Source organism: Copadichromis virginalis, linkage group LG14 (assembly GCF_057382275.1).
Source record: "Copadichromis virginalis isolate Kocher_CV1m ecotype Utaka linkage group LG14, C_Virginalis_male_GT1.1, whole genome shotgun sequence".
In the NCBI taxonomy this organism is placed as follows: domain Eukaryota; kingdom Metazoa; phylum Chordata; class Actinopteri; order Cichliformes; family Cichlidae; genus Copadichromis; species Copadichromis virginalis.
The window spans coordinates 39000342-39014927 of NC_140631.1; the positions used below are offsets into that span (position 1 = coordinate 39000342).

At 41.3% G+C, this 14586-nt stretch overlaps 1 protein-coding gene across 3 annotated transcripts in view; it reads left to right on the forward strand.

The window, feature by feature from the left end:
- Positions 1–11833: 11833 nt before the first annotated feature.
- pak1 (p21 protein (Cdc42/Rac)-activated kinase 1) overlaps positions 11834–14586 on the forward strand; it is a 72196-nt gene continuing 69443 nt past the window's right edge. For 2 of the 3 annotated variants that reach the window (XM_085430863.1, XM_085430864.1), the window contains exon 1: positions 11912–12014. The gene's annotated coding sequence lies outside the window, so the exon portion shown is untranslated. Of the gene's footprint in view, positions 12015–14586 lie in introns of all 3 variants that reach the window. The other variant, XM_085430862.1, reaches the window with a different exon arrangement.

A 14586-nucleotide genomic window follows, 5' to 3' on the forward strand; every position in this document is an offset into this window, starting at 1 on the left:
ATGTTTGTACTAACTTGGTTTTAAAGCCTTTACTTTAAAATATACGCTGTTTAATAGTCGACCTTAATTTTACAGAGAATGTGATGATTTTATGGATAGTTAAAGTCAGTCATATATCCACAAACACAACAAGCTGAAAGTCAGTGATGCTGCTCGGTTTGCAGTCCTGAATATCACGGCACAAGCAGGATTCACTGCACTTTTAATGTTAGCTATGTTATATTGCTGCCTCTGCTCGGTGTTGTCGAGCCAAACGGACTTTGACGTGTGTTTGAACGAGCTGACGGTTACGGTGCCTGGGTTGTTGACCCAGAGTTTTGAGTTTATTATATTATTGAAATTGATTTTGATATTATTTATCATTTATAGTCTTTGGTTTCTTTGTTAGAGTTCTGTATTATGGTTTATGTCTCTGTGTTATGTTTCCTGTTTTACTTTAAAAGTCTGTGTCTCATGTTAATGCGTCTGGTTTTGCTTCCTTTGTCTCGTCAGCCCTGATTTGTCCCAGCTGTGTTTCCCTCCTGTCTCTCAATCCCTGATTGCTGTGTATATTAGCCCTGTGTTCTCTTTGATCTGTGTCGCAATCTCCCTTATCTACCCTCATTCATGCTGTGTGTTCTGCCTGCCTGCGTTTATTGTTTGTATTTTGGAAGTTTGTTACTTTGAGTTCAGCATTAAAGCTGTTTGAGTTCACGTTTGTCTCCGGAGTCTGCACTTTGGGTCCTTTTCCTGCCTGCACACAGCCATTTCATAACAGACGGTTCACTCGTTAAGCTGAAAGAAAGAGTCACACATGTGTCCACTGCACCATCTGGGAACTCTTCTTGTTCAGCACTCGTAATAACACAAACACTAAATCCTCCTGTTTGTAGCAGTGTCTACACCTGAGACTGTCACCTGTCTGTCTGTCCTGCACTCTCTCTCTTTTTCTTTCTCTCTGATTGTGGAATAAAAGTATGAACATGTGTTTATAAGTTACACTTGTGTTTGAATCCTGCAGCTTATCACACATTTGATTTCCATGTGTGACAACTGCAAGTGTCCAGAGTGAGGACAGACTGAGGGAGCCACTGCTGCACATCATCTGTGAGGCTTTGCAGCCCTGATGATCCACCAGGACAAACTCAGCAGTGTGTGAGGAAGAGGAGGAGGAAGAGCCAGCAGCAGCTGACAGATGGAGAGAATAGACAGACTGTTCCCTGTTTGTGAAGGACTGCTAGGAAAGTTTGACATAACTGTCTGTGCTGAATCAGTCTTATTAGGTAATGTTCAAATAATGTGATCATCCCAGTGTTTTCAGTGTGGGAGAAAGTACTCAGGGCCTTCAAGTTACACACCATGAAAGGCAGCAACAAGTTGAACTCACTGCTGTAATGAATCATAATTAATATAATAATAAATATAATATTGGCCATATTGTGTTTACATTACCAAAGTGTTATGACTTTAGTCTCATGAACAACATTAGCTGATTGTTATTTACTAGCTAATCTTAAATGACTGTTCAGTACAGAAATGAAGCCCAACAATCATGTTTTTACAGTCCTGTGGTCTCAGCCTCAGACACTCAACAAATCAAAACATCTCATAAAACAACAAATGAACAAAAAACATTTTTTCTCCTTCTGTCAAACAATTCTGTGTGAAACATTTCCAGTGGTTAGTATCATGGTTGCTAGGCAACCTGAGCAGCGTGACGGAGGCTAGACGTCCCATTTCACAAGCCTCACACTTCTGCCCTTCTGGCTCTTCAGAGTTCCTGCCCCACGTAGTCCGCGAAGGCCGCATACAGTGCGGCACCTGAATTGGGGCACAGCTATAGACCTTCACGATAAGACAGGAAACATGAGGAGGGAAGCAAGACACAAGAACTCACAACATACATAAACACGGACACACAGAGAGACACAGAGGCCAAGGACACAAGAGGGAATCTGATAATCAAGAAGCTAAACAGGGAATATAAGAAACTCAAAACAGAATAACTAAGACTACAAATGAACCAGAGTATGAACTATGATACAAAGTAACACTAAAACACAAGAAGTCAAAAACACTGAGTCAAAAGGAACCAGAGCTGTGACAATTGAACGATTCTGAGCTCAAGCACATTTTATTTCAAAACATAAAATAATTAAATTCTCTTCATTGCAGTAATTGGGATAAAAACATGGGTACAGTATGACACCTAGTGATGATCTATGCTAATTAATAATGAGAAAGCTTATGCCAGCTTTCCATAGTGAGTGACAGCACAGGCATCTGTGTTTTTCATTGCATGAGAGATTAGTGACAGGCTAAAGTGTCACTTCACTAAAGCTGCTGAGAGGAAGAAGTGATGAAACACGGTTTTTAATAGAAGGCTTCAAACAGCAACAGAAACTCTGTTATTCTGGGTGTTTCTAGCCTTGAAATCATGCTGTGTAACTCAAGGCATCGTGATTATCTGTTCTATTTCATCTGTCTCCAAACTTTGAATGAATGCATGCTTCAGACAGGCAGAGGTGGAGCACTCACAGGTTTTGTGTTTTAGTTGCTGTTCAGGTAAATCACTCTTCTCATTAAAGATATGTTGGTGTACAGCTATCAAGCACTTTGATCATGTTGTACAGTGAAGGAGATTTAGTAGAGGTGGGAATTTAGCGCGTTAATTGTGATTAATTAATTTGAAAAAAAAAAACGCATTTAATTGCACTTTGCATTCCAAGTAAAGGGGAACTTTTGTCAATGCACGATTTCCTCGTATACCACTGATGCACACATCGGAGCTACAAAGAGTCAGAAGAAAGCGCAGACTGATCTCGGACTTTTGAAATTTCATTTCAAAAGACTACCCGACAGAAGCCTTGATAAAAGCGTGGTTTTGTGCAAACTGTGCAAAAAGGAGTTTGCATTACCACCGAAGCACTTCAACCTGAAGGTACCATCTAAATGCAAAACATATTGCAACAAGCACAGAAACACTGGGAGCTGTTAACGCTAGAAGGTCGACAAACAAAAGGTGTCGGCAGCCCAAACCTGATGAAATGACTGGCTTCAGGACCAAAATTAGTAAGTCAACATTTGACAAACTTACAAATTCTCTCGCACAATCGATTGCTCTGAACTTCAGACCACCATCATTGGTAGAAGATGCTGCTGCGCTGAAAGACTATTTCAAGCCAAAAAAAAAAAAAAGCCAAGCACCATTACAAAAAGAAGGTAGAAGAACACTTCTCCAACTCCAACCCCCGACGCATGTGGCAAGGACTCCAGACCATTACAGACTACAGGACCACCAAACCCTCCCCCGCATCCTCTGATGTCTCCTTCCTCAACGAGCTCAACAACTTTTATGCTCGTTTTGAGCGAGGGAACCCCACAATCACAACCAAAGCAGACGTGACGCCAGACCACCAACCTCTGACTCTCTCCCCCACCGATGTAGGAGCGGTGCTGAGCAGGATCAATGTCCACAAGGCTGCAGGTCCTGATGGCATCCCCGGGCGTGTTCTCAGAGCGTGTTCTGGGGAGCTTGCAGGAGTGCTGACAGACATATTCAACCTGTCCTTGGCCCACGCTGTGGTACCGGCCTGCTTCATATCCACCTCCATCGTCCCGATACCCAAAAACTCCAACCCATCTTGCCTCAATGACTACCGCCCAGTAGCACTCACCCCCATCATCACAAAGTGCTTAGAGCAGCTGGTCCTAGCACACTTCAAATCCTGTCTCCCCCCCCACCCTGGACCCCCACCAATTCGCATACCGCCAGAACAGGAGCACAGAGGATGCAGTCTCCATCGCACTGCACTCTGTCCTCTCACACCTGGACAACAACAACACCTACGCCAGAATGCTGTTTATAGACTTCAGTTCAGCATTCAATACAATCCACCCCTCACAACTCATCAGGAAACTGACAGACCTGGGTATCAGTTCCCTCATCTGCAAATGGTTACTGGACTTCCTGACCAACCGCCCCCAACATGTCCGGCTGGATAACCGCTGCTCATCTACCATCACAATGAACACCGGTGTACCACAAGGCTGTGTGATGAGCCCTTTCCTCTACTCCCTCTTCACCCACGACTGCAGACCTGCTGATGGTTCCAACACCATCATTAAGTTTGCAGATGACACCACGGTGATTGGCCTCATCAGTGACAATGACGCCTACAGGGAGGAGGTGGATCGTCTGGCTGAGTGGTGCGACACAAACAACCTGCTGCTTAACACTGAGAAGACCAAGGAGCTCATCGTGGACTACAGGAGGAATGCTGACCCACATCCACCCATCCACATTAAGGGGATGGCTGTGGAGCGTGTGAGCAGCTTCAAGTTCCTGGGAGTCCACATCTCTGAGGATCTCATCTGGACGACCAACTGCTCCAAGCTGGTCAAGAAGGCTCACCAGCGCCTCTTCTTCTTGAGGACTCTGAGGAAGAACCACCTGTCCTCAGACATCCTGGGGAACTTCTATCGTTGCACCATCGAGAGCATCCTGACCAACTGTATAACAGTCTGGTACGGGAACTGCTCTGCCTCGGACCGGAAGGCGTTGCAGAGGGTCGTGAAAACTGCCCAGCGCATCGCCGGAGCACCACTTCCTGCCATAAAAGACATCTACAGGAAGCGGTGTCTGAAAAGGGCTGGGAAAATCATCAAAGACCCCAGTCACCCATCACATGGACTCTTCACCCTCCTGCCCTCTGGGAGGCGCCACAGGAGCCTCCGGACTAAGACCACCAGGTACCGGAACAGCTTCTTCCCCACAGCTGTCAGACTCCTGAACTCTGCCTCCTGACATCTGACCCACGTTAAACTCATGGACTGAACATACACACACACACACAATGGACAACTGTACCCTCAAACACACAATAATAACATGGACTGAACCACCACTCACAACCACTAGCACTTTATATAGCCTCTGTAGAAATTATCCACATATCTCACTTATCTTAACTGCACTACTGTATAGTTCTGTGTAAATAATCATTCTGTAAATACGATAATTTTTAATTCTACAACTGTTTATAACCTGCATAGTTCACATTTCTGTATAGCTGTATATCTCAGATTTCTGTATAGTTTTTCATATTTATGTCCTGTTCATAGCCTGTACATACTTATAGTTATAGCACATTCATAACATACTTCATACCGTGTACATTATAACATACCGTAATAGACCCATTTCTGTAATATACTTACATATCTATATTATTGCTAATATATATTGTAATATATCTATATCATGGCTAAAGCACTTCTGGATGGATGCAAACTGCATTTCATTGCCCTGTACCTGTGCATGTGCAATGACAATAAAGTTTAATTCTATTCTATTCTATTCTATTCTATTCTAAGTCAAATTCAACAGCTTTATGACACTGAAAAGCAAAATTAGATGCATTACAGACAGTCCTGCTAATATGGAGCAAACAAGACTCATCTACTAAAAAATCAAGAGGCTGTTTTTGCTGCTTTATACAAAAAAAAGCACAAGCTAGTAATTTTAACTCCATCAGAGCTGGTAAAACTCCAAAAGCTGGCGACTGTCCTTTAACCATGCAGGTAAATAAAATAATAACTTTATTTATAAAGTGCTTTCAAACAAAGTGCTGAACAGCTATTTGAAGATAAAAAAGATAAAGAAATAAAAGAAATACAGAAAAAAGAACACAATTTAAAATAGGCATGAGTGGACCAAGAAACATTGCTTTCCTTTACTCCAGCAGCATTTCTTTATTATGCAGGAAAACAAAGTTTCAAGCGGCACTTCTTCTTCTTTTATTAAGATCTATCAGGGATTAAATGTGTAATTAACCTTCTTCACACAGACAGAAAAAAAAGTTTCACTGGTCCGACCCACTTAAGATCAAAGTGGGCTGTGATGCCGCTGTATTGTAATGAAAAGCCAACCTCACACTGCATTACTTTGACGTATAACAAAGTGACTGACTGATGCCTTATTAATCAACTTTTTCAGGACTATTTTAGGATGATATTTTGTACCCACCACGTACTCTCCTCCCAGTTCTGACATCAAAACTGAGTTTACAGCCGACCAAGAGATGAGTTTTGAATTTAAAATTTCACTGTTATAGTTTTATTATTATTTCATCCTTTCTGACGGATCATAATTTCCATTAATGTTCTTGAGTAGCAATTTAAAATAAAATGTTATTCTTAAAATACTTTGACTTTTTAATTTGTATAAATTGCTTTTTTTTTACCTACACCTGGATGTTTGAGGAAACAAACACTGATTCAGTTTCTTTGCTAACTTACGTGATCTTAACAATGAACTGATGACATATAACAGCAGAGATGTGGGTCAGGATCAGCACTGGAACTGTTTCCCTTCAAGTTTTTTCTGTAAATTACAAAATAAAACATCTCAGCACACACACACTCTTGCCTGTAATCCAACAGACATTTTCTTTTCAGGTAAGACTTGAGCTCAGTGTCCAATGAAAAACTCTCATCCTCTACTCGCTGGCTCCCCCTGGTGGTGGAAATTACGAACCACACTAAAGAGGGTCTGAGGATCTCTCCGTTTCCTATTCAGCTTTTGGCGTCAGTTTCATGTCCCTTTTACTCACTTTACTAAACTTTATGTAGGAAATCAAACTTCTGTGACATTTGCGTTTCTTGTGGAAAATAATCAGATTATTCACTGACTTATTTTTTTTTAATTGCTGCATTCATTCAGAGGCACCAACTTAAAAGTCAAAGTCCGCTCTACTCAGAAACCCTATTAAAGGTACAATCTCATCCAATTTAAGACTTCTTCCTGTTTTGACTTTTCAGGTCAGTAAAAGCTGTTTATATGTTTCTTCATGTATTTGCTGTTTTCTGCTGGCTTTATTTTTACCCTATCTCCAGCAACCAACTCACTCTACCACGTGGTGGCGCCACTTCAGTATTCGCCTCCTTTAATTTACAATAATAATATTTTTATGTTTTCTTTTCCCCTCAGTGTATTATTTCCCATAAAGTGAAACCAGCAAAAATATTTGTTAATAGAACAAAATCTGAGTTTTAAGCCACAATGCTCTGTTAGAGGAATTCAGAGTGTGGAGAACCAATCTGAGCAAATAAAGAGTGAATTATGGAGCAGAGCAGCCAAAACAGACGGGAGTCGAGCTGATGAGGTGGAGCCTTCTCACCTTCATTTGACAGGAAATCTGACTCTTGAAATTAAAAATCTCCTTTAAGCAGCATATCTGTAAGCAGCGTGCGTGCGTGTTTTCATACTCTCATACAGACAAACACACCGCTTTTATCTTGTGTTATAGATTCTGAGTAACTTCTCTTCATTATCTGAGATGATAGTTTCAGTGGTTTGAGCTCAGTTTCATTTCATATTGTTTCAAATTCATGCATATCAGTACATGTTGACTAAGACGAGATAGCCATGCTTGCCAAAGAGATTTCTAATATCAAGAGACATATTTTCTTGTGAAATGATAGTTAAATAAATTAAATAAGCATGACTGGGCCTATTATAGTTCTGTCAAAAGCATCTTCTGACTATTGACAGATACCGATCTGCGGTAGATGCATATGGTCCAACTTTGATCTCAAGTGTGTCGCATCAGTAAAACAACTGAACAATGACCTGTCTGTCTTTGGTGAAGAGGTAAACATTCACATTTAATAACCAAACCATGAAAAAAATGTTTTAGGGTGTAAGTCGAATTTGAAAAGTATGTCTGAGCCTGCAAAATAACGTCACAGCACACACATTTAAAGATTAGAGAGTTTCAGAAGTGCGGATGCTCTGCAGGCTGTTTTCATACCAGTGCTGTCAGCGTTAGTCTCGTTAAAATGACGTTAACCTGAGTGCATATGAGAGCATGAGGGGGGGAATGGATGTTTGTGTCTGTGTGTGCCTGTATGTCTGTGTCTATATGTCAGGTTGGGTATCAGACACCACCTCTCTGGGGACACCTCAGGCCCTCCAAGGTTTGGAGGCCTATCTCCACCCACCACCACTTCCCCTGCCGGTGGCGGACTCCCTCAGGTGTCGGTGCGTTGGTGGTTCTTTGTGTCTGGGGGTGGGCGTCCAGGTACACACCGGCTCACTCCTTGGCGGCCGCTTATCGGGGCCTGGAACCTGGGGCTCGCTCGGGCCACTTCGGAGGTGGGGTGCCCCCGGCCTCTCGGCCTGGGGCTCGGTCACTCAGGCACAGCTGGCTGCCGGCGGAGCTCATGGGCGCGTCACTGCAACTCCCCCTGGCTTCTGCTCCGCGGCTGCTGAGTGAACCCTCATCTGGGACTCTCCTCAGCTCTTGCTGGGACAGTGGCGCAGCTGCCCCGCTGTTGGTTTTCCATGGTCTCTTGTGTTCTGGGGGCCTCTAGATGTCTGGAGTTTTGATCTCCTCCATACCTGCTTCATACCCTGGAGGACGGGGCTGTGCCCCCCCACACACACACACACACTCCCTAGCAGATCGTTACATGGAGAAACCTTTGGAATACAAGCGCGCTGATCCACACAGGTATGCACACAGGTGTTCACTGCTCGTAGACCCAAATTACACCTTTCTTGGCTGCTACTTCGAAGCACATCTGTCCTGCGTGCTGCACAACAACATTGAATATTTAGTATTTACTGCTGTTTACACTTAGCTAGATTAATGCGATGGTGTTGTGTTTAGTATGTTGCTTTGTTTTTTTTGTTTTTTTTGTTTTCTATTCTTCTCTCAACAGGTGATCCAGGAGATTTTTATTTTTTTTCTCCCCCCCTTTCTCACTGTCCCTCTCCCCTTCTGTTTTTCCTTTCCTTCCTCTTTCTTTCTCCCTTTCCTATCCCTCACTGATGTCTGTCCCGTTTGTAACATCTGAAAATAAAATATAATAAATAATAAAAACAAAGATCGACCAAATGGACCAATACGGCAATGCCACAAAGATCCATTTGGCAAAGTAAATCCATTGGGTATCCTTGTTGGTCTTCAGACAACAATTCTGATGGCTAAAGAACCAAATGGGACAGGCAAAAAAAAAAAAAAAAAGTTAACCGCATTGACTCGGCAAATCTCAGTTAGCAAGTTATCATCCCGTGCACGGTGTTCCTTCTTCCTCGATTATCACGATAAATTCGTCTGCATGAATGTTGCTGATGAGAGTGAACAGCAGGGAGAAGCAGAGCTGTGCGACTGCAGCCATCCTGTTCAGAGGTCTCCTGGTCAGTGTAACATAAACACTGACACTGCTCGCTTCATGCGCTTCCTGTTTGAGGTTGGAGGAGGAAAGCCAGTTCTTTATCACATCATCAAGGAACACTTTGAAGCATTTGGCTCAATACAAGTGCTCTGTCTATCAAGCGGCTTTTATACTTTACAGCTCTCACAAAGTTTGTTGCGCAGGTTCAGAAGTATCAAATGTGTGATCTGGGGGACTAAACCGGGCCTTTGTGTCCAACCCAGCCCACTGGATAGTTTTGAAAGTACATTTTACAGTTTTATGGTTTGTTCTACAGTGATGTAATACACATCAGATAAGAAGAACTTTGAAAGCCTCACTTATATATTTCATCGTGTGTTTTAGTTTGTGGATCTGAATGCACAGAGTGTAGGCTTAAACTGTGTCACATCATAGCCACGACATATACACGTCCAGGTTTGGGGGTAGTAGGGATGTCTCCACAGCCATCTTCATCTTCTTCTGGGAGACACAAAGGTGTTCCCAGGGCTGCTGAAAAACAAAGTGTCATGGGTCTCCTCCAGGTAGAAGATGTCTGAAACACCTGAGCTATGAGGTCAGTAATGACCAAGCTCCTCACCATATTTTTAAAGCTGAGCCCAGACACCCACATTTTTCAGTGCCAGCTCCTCATGTTCCTTTGACTTGGAGTACGGTTGCTTCCTTGTAGTTTTAGACTCTATTTGGAATATCATGTAAACTATCTGTAGTGCATTTGTCTTATTTTATTTAAATCCATTAAATTCTTTTGTTTTACGCTCAGCTGTCAGTCCTCAGGAAACCATGAACCACCATAGAAAATATCACCGTCAGAGTACTACTAAAGTCATTAAAATTCAGCCTGTATTACTTGTGAATATCTGGACAAAATTTAAGCTTACACACACATAGACACACAATATGCAAAAAAAAACCCATTTTGATGTGTGTGAAATTGTTTGTGTGTGTGGGAGGAAACGAACCACTGAAACCACTGAAAGCAACATGTCTACAGACATAAAGATAATAAAGAGATATTTTCTTACTTTCAGTTTTCTGTCAGTGTGACTTATTATCTTATTTTATGTTTTTCTAATCATTGTCCAAACAAATTGGGAAAATTAGGAATTATTTTTCATAAGACAGGCAATGTTTATTGTGAGAGTCGTGTATATAGTGAGTGTATTGTTTATAATTGTAGGAAATTTTAGAAAAATTTTCTTCAGCAAGGACCTGAGCAAAATTTTGCCCCCACCGCTTTCCAAATCTTTCCAAACTTTCTTGGGTTTTGTTTTTTCAGAACTAGAAAACAGCCGTTCGAGTTTATATGCGTTCCTCATTTCCACCGTGAGGCTTGAACAGCCTCTCGCCACTAGATGACGCCATCCCATTCTTCTTTTCATGGCTCGTTTAACCTGACATGATATGTGATTGGATGGAACTGACATCAAATTTATTGTAAATTCTTTTTTCTTCTGTTTTTTCCCCATAAAGTAAAACCAGAAAAAGTGTTTCTCCACATGTTTAATTTGAGTTTACCAGAGGACGAAAGATAAAATAATATAATTTTATCTTCAGATTCTTAAAACGGCTCAACACCTTCTTAAATTTAGGCTTTTTTCTATCTCGGGTTTTAAATGAGAAGGAGCAGTTATAGATGTTCGTCCAGTTATTACAGACACAGCATATTTTTATAAAGCGTTACAACTTTTCTTAGGCTCCCCAATTTTTACACTGGACCCACTTAATGAGGCAACAGTACGTAGAATAACCTGTTTAATTATTTACTTTGAAAATTTTTGATTACAAAATTATATATTTTTAATCTAATAATGTCATACATGCAAATGAAAGTTCTGGAGATATAATCTATTTGTTATATTTATTGTTTCATAGGTTTCTTTTATTTTCCCCTCTTCATTAAGTTAATTTCCCAAACATGTTCGTTGTTTACCATGTCGTTTATCCCAGTAAGTCTGTATCATCAAATAATTGATTTATTTGTTTTAACAGCTATTTTCTGTTAACTGTTTTCATTGTTAAAAGAAACATTAAAAACATTAAACTTACTTTTAATTTAAAATGAGTCAGATGGTATTTTTTTATTTAACAGATTTATTTCAGATAACATAAGACATCTTAAATAGCTATGTAACATGTAACATGTAACAGTTAGCTAACTGTTACATGTTACATGTACAAATAATCTAGTTTAATACAATAAAACATTTATCAAAATTATATCATGTTAAAGTAAAAATCTTTCCGTTACTTGTGTTTAAATATGCTTCGTAGATAAAACGATTTGACTTGCATTTTTAGCTGACTGGCACAGACTGCTCCCATATCTGTGTCTTGATAATCAGGTCTTATTCATGGTTTCATAAATTCCTTATTCTTTCCGCTTTCACGATCTACTGTCAGTGTCAAACATGAAAGCAACGCCGGGAGCCAGTACCCAACGAAAAGTAAAATTTCTCACTATTTTTTAGTGTTGTGAATGCACCACGGCGCGCTCAGAACCGGGGCGCTGCGACCCGCCCTGGATCCTAGGGGACATCTGGCTCAGCCAATCGGAGGAGAGAGAGGCTGAACGGGGTCCAATGGCGCTGGAGGAGGCGGGCGTTTCTGTGCAGCAGCCTTCTCTGCGCCTCGCTAACAATAGGCTGGGTTCGGCAAGTTTACTGTTAAAAAAGCAGCCAGGAGGGAGACGGAGCACAGCAGGGCTGAGCCGACAGGGTAGCGGAGTTTTCCCACTACAGGAGACGTGGTGTCCCGGTGTCGGAAATTACCACGCAGGCACTGTGGGATTTACATTTACGACCGGACAAGTGGTGAGTGAACCTTTGGACTTTATCTCTGAATTAGCCCTGCATCTCCATTCTCAGTCGGGCATGGTGCGCTGGGAGCTCATTTGCGTGAGAATAGAAGGGGTTAATGATTACTGTAGGCTGGGAGCGCACTGTTATCTCCTTATTCTGTCCACTGCACCTCTATATTAACGGCCCGGAACCTGCAGGCCCATAAAACCCGCACAAAGATCAGAGCTTGTAACAGTCTGAGGAGTGGGTGGTATGATTATTATTTTATTACACCGGCAGGGGCGTTTCCAGGGTTTTTTTCCACGGGGTGGCACATGTGGAGACCAAGAGCAAGGCACACGGGGGACCACGGGAAATCAGAATATATCATCAGAAATAAATGCAGGAGACAAATCTGGCAGAAAACACAAAAGATTTCACACTTATGTGCAGCAGTGAGTCCAAACACAGATGAAAAGTTTCTCTGAAGGTTGTTTAGTACGTAATAACTGATTTAGAAAGAAGTGATAGAAGTATTTCGTTTTTACTTAAGTCAAAATTACACAGTTGGGCATTCAAGTACATGTACTAAAGAAGACATACACATTATGTGGAATCTTATATGTGTGGTGGGATCACAATTATTGACTTATTAATGTGTACATCCCTTTAATGTTGTAGCTGGAGATGATAGTAACTGAGTGAACCAGTGGAAAACATTAAGCACGGTATATGCTGTTAGTTTTGTTTCTTCTTCTTCTGTTATAATTTGTGCTGCCAAATTTTCATAGAACAAATGTTATGAAAATGTGCAGCATGATGCTTTTTTTGGTGGGGGGGGGGGGGGCTTGATCTCAGGCATACTTTAATCTACAAAAGTCATTTAAACTTTGGACTTCAGATGATTGAATCTCTATTGATCACTGTATTGATATGTTCTATGGATTTTTAACGGTTACATTTTTGTGTTTTTTCCTTCGCTGTGCAGGCACAGTATGATCACATCACTCTTGTCAAACCTTAGATTTTTTTCCATAGCTTTACTTCTGCATGAACAAATTACACATAAAACAACAATAGCACAAGCAAGAGTGGGTACCAGACCAGCTTTATTACATATTTTTGTTCACTGCCTCCCTCTGACCACTGAGCTCTATGCAGGTAGATGGGCCATCCCTGTTTACCTGCAGAGAACCTATGGTTCAGTGGATTGCAAATGTGGTCTCCCTGCTGAACCGTAAATTCCGCTTAAGGGAGCAGCCGAAAGGGAAAAAGGTTGTAGCTAGGGCATGATGGTGTATTTGGGTCACTGACGGTTTAAAAATTCTTTTTAAAAAATAAAATAAAACATTAAGTGGCTCAGTGAGGCTATTAAATTCTGAGGAAAAAAAATCTCTAGATTAAAGTTGTAAATTCATGAGAAAAAACTATCAAATTTCCATCCATGGATTTTATTAACATGGTCGTTAGGGTGCTGGAGCCTGTCCCAGCTGTCATAGGGCTAAAGGCAAGGTACGCCCACGACAGGTCTAACACAGAGACACAGACGATCACTCACGCTCGCATTCACATCCATGGAAATTCAGAATCACCGGCTTACTGAACTTTCATGCGCAGAAAAGACTTACATTTATGAGAAGAAAAAACATGAAGGCTTATAAGAAATAACTATGAGGATGTCGCGTTTTGATGAAAATGAGCTTGTATGTTTCTAGTTATTCATCCCAGTAGTTCAAATTTCTTTCCTACTGAACCTTGAAAAAAATAACAACACTGTTTTTATGAGTGCCTCTGCACCAGTTTCCTCCCAGTTCACATATTATCAGTCTGTCTCTACTGGAAAACTGATGACAAAGAAATGAATGAATACAGGAAATTCTACTTTGTCATTTCTGAAATGCACATCAAGGAACAGAGTGACACATGCTGCTCTCTTCTCTCTGAAATGTCTTTTTCTGCTCTCGTTTGGGGAATCAAGAATATTTGGGGAAGATTATAGGCAAGTTTTCACAAGTTGATAGTGCTACCTAACTGTGCTTATACATCAGCTGCTCTGCCTTTAATGAAGCGAAACATCCTTCTAGATTTCAGCATGTTCACTGTGTTCTGCTTGAAGTTCCTGTTTCTAGGTGGCTCAGCAGAAATCAGAGCACTGCTCCTGTTTCTGGGGGGGTTCTCTCGCCATTTATGATTTTGGAAGAGAGGATTTGTGGCTCTTGGTTGCTGCATATTATTGATTAGAGGCGGACGAGGGTGCTGTAACTTTTATTTGACATTTGAGGCAACTTTGAATTAAAAGGATGGACAAACAACTTTCTGCCCTTCAGTGCTAAAGCTAAAGTTTCACCTCAGTGTTTTTGGATTTTTAAAAACTGTAGGTATCGTATTTAGCATGCACAAAACATGATATGTGCCGTTATGGATGCGTGGCACAAAAACAGTGACGTCACCACGGTCCCTTTGCCCAAGTCCCAGTTTTCCCAGCAGTTGCAACCAGTTACTTTTTTTTGGGGAGGGGGGGGGGGATTACTTTTTTAGTCAAAGTATCCATGAAAAGTAATTATTTTTCCTAAAAGTAATGCAGTACGTTGCTTAATTGCCCAGA